At 31.9% G+C, this 7,500-nt stretch overlaps 1 protein-coding gene across 2 annotated transcripts in view; it reads left to right on the top strand.

Annotated features, from left to right (window-relative positions):
* Positions 1–7,500, top strand: part of LOC135208989 (AF4/FMR2 family member lilli-like) — a 357,837-nt gene that overhangs the window by 252,588 nt on the left and 97,749 nt on the right. The window lies entirely within an intron of this gene.

Below are 7,500 nucleotides of genomic sequence, written 5' to 3'. Positions count from 1 at the left end.
TTCAAAGTTTTCTTCTTCCAGTACGCTATAAAAAGAAAAATGCAACTTGATATAATCAGGAATTTATTGAACGGATAAAATTATTCAGATTTTCCTGGATGTCTTGCCTTATAATTTTTCACTCTTCCCTAAGTTACATTTTAAGAAATGGGTAATGTATCCCTTAAAACAGAGTATCTCGTCTTCTTATTACCATCCGTAACTTCTTTGCAAATGAATAAATAAGTTCTTAATATTTGTATCTACTGATGATTTCTTGTTATATTTTTATTATCTTTTTTCAAAATTAAATCGAGATTTAATTCCAATTTTTAGTATCTAATTTCAATTTTTATATTCAATAACACGCGGTATTCTATAGGTGACATCTATAGTGAATACTAGCATTCGTCTATACTCGAGTTTCATCTGTAACTACAGCTTTGTTGAAACTGATCTCGAAACGAACATCTGAGTCATTATTTCTTAAAAAAAAATCTACATTGGGATTTAACTTTCACTTCGTCAGTGGCTGTGGAATTAAGCCCTTCTTAATATTTCTCACCACAAAATATACACTTTGAATTTCACTTTTTGCAATGAGTGCTTGATTAATCTGTAATATTCGCCTTTTCCACTAAGTGTAGACATCGACATTCGTCGCATGCAATGATTCCCTCTTCTGCAAGAAATGAGCAGAAATCAGTTCTTCTTTATTCATGGATCAAGCTTTTTCCTAAGCAATCTTCCTTGAATTAAGATATCATATCTCATTATCTCTCACATTCTTTGAATCTCTCTCTCACATTTTAATCAGATTTTTTTGAATTTTGATTTACAGCCAGATCTCATTATTTGCATATGCTTAGACATTTGCTTTCTTTTTTTTTTTTGAAGTACAGCCAGATCCCATTATCTGTATATGCTTAGACATTTGCTTTCTTTTAGAATTTCCTTAATTCCTCTATCATCTTCTCTTTCCCCATACATATGCTACCCTAAACGCTACCATATTCTTGGATTTATTTCTGATTCCAGTCAGCCATAATCATGAAAGCTCATTAATATCCTTGAAATTCGGTGTCATTCAATATCATTGCAATGTTCTTCCAAAATTTAAAAAGGTCTCAGCGAAACTGCATTTATTATTGAGGTCACTTGTCGAAACAGTAAACCAAGATTGCTAACGTGTCAGAGGTCACTACTGCATAAGCTTCAGTTAGGTCCAGACGGTCTGAAATCACTTGTTTATCGCGTGGTAATATTCAGTACATGTCAGAGTCTTTTAAAATTGAGAAAGTTCTTACATGGAAATCAGAAATTTGAAATTGAGTAACAATAATCGATGCCAGATGACAGATGTCATCGTATGCTTGCGATTTTAAATTTTGGGTGTTTCATTATCGGTTATACTTGTTTGAAGAATTATTCTCCGTTCATCATACCACTAACTTTCAATATATTTATCCAAAAGACGCGTCAGCTTATTAGAGTTATGTGAAATTATTAGATATCTAATTTCTTAGCCTCTAAGCAGGATTTCCCGTCACTGACATTACACTATAACAAAGATTTACTTCAGTTTCCATTTACGTAATGTATAAAACTTATTGGTAAAAACAGATGTTTATTGCTTTATGATACAGTGAATATAGCATTTTGTGATATAGAACTTAACTTGGTATCTGTATTCAGTATAATTGTATTATCATGAGTGCTTCGCTTTATTTTGTGTCAGGTGTGTATCTATGTATTATATATATATTTATATATATAGGTGTGTGTGTATAGATATGTACATATATATGTATATGCAATATAAAAGCACCGTATCGTGCTTCTCAGTCATCAGTAGAAGGATCCAAAGTAATATTCTTGTTTATTCAGACGAAATATATCTGTGCAAAAATTTACAAAGATTAATCTTTGCTAATATTTCCACAGATAAATTTCGTCTCGATAAACAAGAATATTACTGTGGACCCTTCTACTGATATATAATATATATATATTATATTTTAATTATATCTTATATATATATATATTATATATTAATATAATATATATCAAATAGAAGAGATGAGAGAGAGAGAGAGAGAGAAAGAGAGTAGGAGAGGAATAGAGGAGAGGAGAGATATATATATATATATTATATATATTATATTATATATATATTTAGATATATATAGAAATAATATAATATTTATATTATAATTATATAAATTAGATATAAGAAAAAATTAATTCAGAGATAGAGAGAGAGAGAGAGAGAGAGAGAGAGAGAAGAGAGAGAGAGAGAGAGAGAAAAACTATTATATATAATATATATAATTTAATATTAATATTATTATAATATAATATATATATTATATATAAGTATATATATATATATATTATATAAGAGAGAGAGAGAGAGAGAGAGAGAGAGAGAGAGAGAGAGAGAGAGAGAGAGAGAGTTCTTTTCATGTATATAGTCTGGGATTGGAGGCCAAAACTTCTCTGAAGTCAGCTATCTGATGGCCTTAATCTGCTGTTTTTTCAGAATTCAGGATATCCAAGTCCTTAATAATGCAGAATTTAGTGTTATTGGTATTTATATCTTCAGATTCTTAGAATTCACATTTTGGAACACCACTTAGTTTGGTAAGTATTCTCTCACGGTGAAATCTCTTGGTGACATTAGTGCGATACTGTAGAAGATGCTATTAGGTATATCCACGATACGATTGTTAATGTCTGCTAAGGATGTCCATAAATGTCGTTTCAATGAAGGAGTCGCTTTCCTTTCATTTCCTATGGATTTATATCACTTCATAGTTTTTCTCAAGCTTTCCATCATGCCAATGAACATGTCTCGTCTAATGATTAATTCCAAATAGCGCACATTTTTGATACGTATTCTGACGATATTGATGAAAAAAAAAAAAAACTTTCTCTACAAGTGGCTTGTTTCTCTAGATTTCAAGATTCCAGTTTTTAGTGAGGTTAATCCAAGATTCCAAATTTCAATTAGATTAATCCAAGATTCCAAGCTTCCAGTTTTCAATGCGATTAATCCAAGATTCCAAATTTTAATGAGATTAATCCAAGCTTCCAAATATCAATGGTATTAATCGATGATTCCAAGATTCCAAATTTCAATGAGATTAATCCAAAGTAGGTCATGTTTTTTTGGACTGGTGTGAAGTTTATCTAGTCTATGCTATGTTTTGCTCCCCCAACTTAAATAAATTTCCTGTAAGACAAGTGACCTTTTGAAGGAATCCACTGAACTTCATCCAAGACTGACTGGTGTTCTTTTTCATGAATCAATAGGTAGTTTACTTTATTCACTTCATCGAAGACTGGTTGGGTTTCTTTATCGTGAATCATTTGGTAATTTACTTTATACACTTCATTCAAGACTTGACTGGTCGTCTTCTTCATGAATCAGGTGATAGTTTACACTATTCACGTCATCCAAGACTGGTTTTTCTCGTGAATTAGTTTGTAATTCACTTTATTCAGTTCATCCAAGGTTGAACGGTCGTCTTCTTTTTCGTGAATCAGTTGGTAATTCAATTTATCCGCTTCTTCAAAGACCGATTGGTCTAATTTTTTCATGAATTAATCGGTAATTTACTTTATTCGCTTTTCAGCTACACTTGCTCTCCGAAACAGATGTGTTTTCCTGTCCACGAAGTCGTATCATTTAATTGTTTCTTTCATATCAGCATTGGGGCATCTCTGATTCTCCTACAAGCCTATCATTCCTGTCATAGGATTCATCTTTTTACTGCCCAGCTTGACATATTCCTCAGCTGATTTATACTGATAAATCTACACATATACCATAAAAATGGTTATGGTTAAGACTATCCTTTCATTATCATAAATTTTCTGACATATCATTAAGCATTTCTATGTCGAAAATATATGATTTCCTTGGCATTACTCTAGCATTTCTAGAGAATGAATTTTATGACTTAATTATTAGCACGATTAAGATCTCACATCAGGAAGATTAAATGAAGATGCCGGCACAAGAAAATGTTTTTCGAAGGCACACTGTTGTCAATGGATTTTGACGATAAAGACTTCATCGAATGAAACTTCGTACATTGGAAGTTCTTCAAACTTTCGCCTTTTCCATTGTTCAAATGCCATTTTTCACTTTCTTAACTTCTTAAGATTTTATATTTGTATCCAAACTCTTTGATATAATCATTTGCCAAACTTAGATTCCCGTTCAAATTAAATCATCCTAATATTTAAGTCAGTGTCGTCGGCGTTTATTCTCGTTCGTTTTTATCTTTTTCTTAAGATTCTTTGGATAGCTGTTCGGCTGTACTTCGGTACTGGAAGTGACCGTGATAACCTGCTTTCTCTTCCATATAAGGTGGATTGTGTGTAAAGATTCGCTAGCGTTTAAAGCATCCTTATCCTATGATACATTCATTTGTATTCCACGATTTTCAAGAAATGCCGAATAGAGAAAACATTCCTGCACAGTATGATTCAGAAGATGATTATGATTGTAACCAAAATGTTTTCTTTTTGATCGGCTGTCAACTACGATCGCCATATTCTCGTGCTGAAAATAAGTGATCTTTCTTAGATAGTGACCCCCAGCAAAGTTCGGGGGTTCGTTATCTAGGACTGATACTTATCTTTATGCTATATACAGTCTTATGTTCATGTTTTTGCGGTCATCCCCAACTTGCATGTACTAAACAAGCCGCAAAGGTGGATACATACCGGACTAAAAAACCATTGGGATTCACTATCTAGGAAAGATCCAGATTAGCAGTGTCTCCATTTACCAACTCCTCAATCAAGAACGTCTATACCAGTTTGAGAATTTTGTGTAACTCTTGGCTTCTTCTTTGACTCGTGCGCAGTATTTACCGCGAATTTATTCTTTATCCACCTGAATACACACGGGACATGACATGGCTCTGAACTTCTTCCTGAGAATAATCCCAAGATTTGGTTATTAGTGTCAGCAGCGGTAAATGCTGTTCGGGTTTATGACTAAATGCCATCTTATAAGATTTGGTATTCCTTTCGGTTCTAGACGCGTGCGAGGCTATCCCTTCATCACCAGCCCTGGGAAGCATTACTTTATCAATTACGTTGTTCAAAGGCATGAAGATTAATTAGGGTGATCGCCTCTCTCTCTCTCTCTCTCTCTCTCTCTCTCTCTCTCTCTCTCTCTCTCTCTCTCTCGCTGCAAATCTATTTGCATTAATTCGCGTATAAGATGTTGTCTCTTGATTCAGTCAGCGAGATCCTGATTAATCCCAGGCATGAGGAATATGTCAATCTCGTGCAATTTCTATTTCATACTCTATTACTGATGATCAGTCTGCTGACATGTAGGGACAGTGCAGTGAAATTACCGCTGGTTAAGAGCGATGATTCTTGAATTATATTTTATGACAGGTACTACTTGCGACATGCTGCACCTACTGTGTAATTAGTTGATTGGTTGAAAAGGATGTTTTGGGCTTTAAAAATGGCTGGGTCGTAAAGCCTGAACTATGAAGAAAATGACCTGACATTCTCTTTTGACAGAATATACCTCATAAGGATCTGACGATTCTCTCCTACCTCTGACATTAAAATGATTTGTTAATTCTTAACCTTACTAAAACCGTGACCTCGCTGATATGTGTTTTTTTTCCTCACTACCAGCATCCATACGAGTTCAAGACGTATTTTTCAATGATTATAGAGTGGACAGAGTTTTCCAATCAAGATTATCAGGCTCAGATCATCCTTAATGTATTTACGTCAGTGAATTCTGTGCTATTGAGTGTCAATAGCCAATAGTTCCCAGTTATTTAAAGATTCTATCTTCAAAATTATATTTTGATGGTTATTTCTTGGACCTTTTCATGAGTCTCACCCATGTATGGTCCAACACATTTCTTGACATCTTTGCCAGGTCTCAATATTGGGCATTGTATTTGAGGTGCCAGGGTTATAAGGTATATCGTTTACTGTCTTGATGTGAAATCTGATATATAAATTATGTACAAACTATATGTACGTATATGTATGTATATATATATATATATAATATATATATATATATATATATGGTATATATATATTATATATATGTATATATATATATATATATAGTATATATATAATATATATGTATATATATATAATATATATATATATATATGCCACGAAGGAAAATAAACGCAGGAGTACTGCGAGACCTTTCGACGTTATAATAAAGCCCACAAAAAGTTTTATATTGTAAGTAACACGCAGAAAGAAAATTCTAAGAACATTCTCAGTTTGCATTATTTTAACGGATTTGAAACCATTAAATCATTGTTAAAAGCTTTTAATGTCAACCTTGTTTTTTCCTATAATAACACACTAAAAGGAATGTTAATAAAAAAATGGCCCCAGAAAAGCAACAACATAATATATAAAATTCCATGTATGGATTGTCCCTCATTTTATCTCGGACAGTCTAGCAAGGGCCTAGAAGTAAGGCTAAGCCAGCATAAATATTCTGTAAAAACTGGGCAAGCATCTAATGCAATATTCATTCATTTAAGTGAAAACAACCACCGAATAAATTGGGTTGGGAGTTCAGTAATTACAACGTCAAGAGATGTCTTATCACGAAATCTTTTAGAGTCTGCTTTAATGCAACTTATTTTTCATTGTAATTTCAATGTTAGTCCTGGCCTTTTTCATTTAGACCCTTGTATTTGTAACATGTTTAAGAATGACCTCAAAGATATAATTACAGACTTAAATAAAAATTAGTTGCCTTAGAGTTATCTTCGTTGTAATGTTTGTCTGACATGTATTGTGAATATATATTGTGAATATGGTTTTGTTTACCAAAGTTCTGAATAGCTGTCACTTATAATCCTTTAATTTTCTTGTCCTTGTATTTGAGATGATTGTCTTAAACTTTTAATTGCACCCATTGTTTATGCTTGTTTGGGAAGGTTACTCATCTTCCAGGTGTGTCGGATTCTAGGTACTAATCTCTCTATAATCCCTATCTGTCAGTTATACGAATCTTCTTGTATTGTCTTATTCCATGTATGTCAGTTTCTGCTTAGTAAAGGACGTTTAACTTCGAAAGGTCTATCTTTATTTATGGATTTATCACGTTCCTAACTTTCGTGATTCAGTTACACATACATATATATATATATATATATATATATATATATATATATAATATATATATATATATATATATATATATATATATATATGTGTGTGTGTGTGTATATAGATGTATATATATATATATATATATATATATATATATATATATATATATATATATATATATATATATATATATATATATATATATATATATATATATATATATATATATATATATATATATAGCTTTTATATAACATATTTACGGTCATCATCACTACTCACTACTGTTTGCCCAATATTCATAAAAAAAATTATGCAGAAAGTGTCTTCATGCATAAGTGATGAAGACTTTCAATTAAAATTCTTAACGAAAGCGTC

The sequence above is a fragment of the Macrobrachium nipponense genome, chromosome 37, assembly GCF_015104395.2.
Source record: "Macrobrachium nipponense isolate FS-2020 chromosome 37, ASM1510439v2, whole genome shotgun sequence".
Classification (NCBI taxonomy): domain Eukaryota; kingdom Metazoa; phylum Arthropoda; class Malacostraca; order Decapoda; family Palaemonidae; genus Macrobrachium; species Macrobrachium nipponense.
This window is presented reverse-complemented; position numbering and strand designations above follow the sequence as displayed.